Below are 2,368 nucleotides of genomic sequence, written 5' to 3'. Positions count from 1 at the left end.
GATCAATTTCCTGAGATCTGTTTATGTTGAGCCTTGCCTATCTCCAAAGGTCTTATTCTACGAAGTTATGAGAATGACCTTTCTAAGGTGCAGAAGGAAACAGGTAAGGCCTATTCTGTTAAGTTTAGCTAATTCTGGTAGTAGTTGATGCAAATATTTACCTTGTTCTCCCCTGAATAGATCAATTACACGTTTAGGTTGCCATGCAATATCCAAAAAACATATCCCGATGAAGCTGTAGTTCAGCAGTATCCAAGTCAGTTTTGTAAACATTTAGAATGTATGTACTATCATCCTCACCTATGGCAAACTTTTCAATTTTGATCATGTGTTGGGACACATCTGAGGAAAAGCGATTGTGTAAACTGCTGTAGATGTTATCAATGATTTCATTTAAAAATTTCCTGTAGAAATCCGTAGGAGATTGAAACTGGTGAAGATCACAGCCAGCATCAACACATTGTGCAGGCTTTCTGCTCCTAGAACAGTAGGACTCTAAATCTTAGACTTTTGCTGTCATGACTTTCTGTGACCAGAACTGTTCAAAGTTGTTCCACAGTTGCTTTGCAGAAGAAAGAAGTTCTGATTGATGGAACTGTAGATTACTTTTTTGAAGAGCTGTGTTTAATGTGTCCAAATGACCAAACACAAGCAGCAATAACTGCAGCATGAAGTAAGAAGCAAATTTCAACAAGCTTCATGCATATCCATCTGCTTTTGCCCCAGGATCTCCTCTCTCCTCAGAAGGTACATTCTCAAAGAATAAGTACTTTGTGTGGGCCGTAGGCTCCAATATTTTAAGGTAGTGTATAAATTCTTTTTTAATAAGAATTTTTTATAAATAAACAGAACAGAAAAAAGAAAAACTGTATCACGATTATAATTACATCAAAAGAAAAAGATCAAACATAATAAACAATAATTGTAAACAGTAAACATATGATAATAGCAACCATTTTTACTATGTCTTCTTGTAATAAAAGATTATCATTTAATCTCCATCTTCCCCTTCTGCCCCTGCCTTTCAAGGTCATTTGCATATGCGGGCTGATTGGGGCTCACAACATTCCACATCTCATCCATCCCCCCCAAAACAGTTGGAATACAGAGGTCATTTGCGTATGTAGCCTGATTGATCTTCACCCCCCATATTCTAAACAGTATGCAGTTGCTGTTGGGAGTCATTGAATGTGTCCTGAGGTAAAATGCACTTCTCAGTCTTCCTCTAAAAGTTCATTAGGGTTGCCAATCTCCCTGTGGGACCTAGCATTCCTGTGTGGCTGGCAGACTCCTGCCTGCTTGCACCCCCTTCTCTCTGATTGGTCAGCTGTGGAACTCTGTGTTCTGAGGTAAAAATCAGGTTAAAGAAACTGCAGACAGTTGAAGAAAGGCGGTACAAGACTCCTGAATAGGGATTTTATATACAAGTCAGTATGGCAACTGAGTTTTTAAATGTTCATGGGGAGATGGTGCACAACCTTTCTAGGGGCCATTTTGATGCGAACCTCTATGCAAACTGGATTTAAAGTAGTTAAATACCTTAGCAAAGCATGGGTATCAAGCTAGTTCTTAATAAGCACACAAATACATACTTGCAAACAGGAATGAAGCCCCAAAGAAACATGGAAATTGTAATATGATACTGTGTCAATATTGCCTTGCAATGGTTGGGGGGGAAGGTTCAACCCCCCCAGAAAAATCGGGGGGAGGGGCTTGAGCCCCTCAAAGTTTACACCTATGCTCCCTACAGGTACAAAACTAGCACATCAGGAAGAAAGAGATATCATCCTCCTGGATATTGTATACATGCAAGAACTTTTTCCCCCTATGAAGGAAAATTCAAACGAGATCCCATCTATGGCATGAAGCGATACCTCATCTGCAAAACAACAAAATGAAGTGGAAAAATTCTGACAAACTATTAACGTGCTGTACCACTGCAGATGGCGTTGCCATTCATAAATGATCTTCCACTTAAAAAAAAAAGTCACCCCAAACTCTAGGGACAAAAGTTACAAATGTCAAGTGTGCTATTTTTAATTACAGAAACATTACGCCCCCCTCCCAAATCTGGAGCGGTATACGTCATTCTGCCACCACACTCGGTGGTACAAGAGGGCTGGCCCTAAGGAAATTCTGTGGATTGCATGAATTGGCCCTGTGTCCGAAGTCTCAGCCACGTTGCATGCCCCACGCGGATCTCAAGAGTTCCCTGTTAGGCTCAGGAAGACGTGAGGTTGACTGAGAACCCGAATTCTACTAATGCTCAGCCAAGCTGTGCTACAAACGACGCGAGATACTCCCAGACATTTGAGACTTTTACGGCCAAGAAGCCGGAGAGGAAGAGGAGGAGCAGACGGGCTTGGAG

Source organism: Eublepharis macularius, chromosome 1 (assembly GCF_028583425.1).
Source record: "Eublepharis macularius isolate TG4126 chromosome 1, MPM_Emac_v1.0, whole genome shotgun sequence".
NCBI lineage: Eukaryota > Metazoa > Chordata > Lepidosauria > Squamata > Eublepharidae > Eublepharis > Eublepharis macularius.
This window is presented reverse-complemented; position numbering follows the sequence as displayed.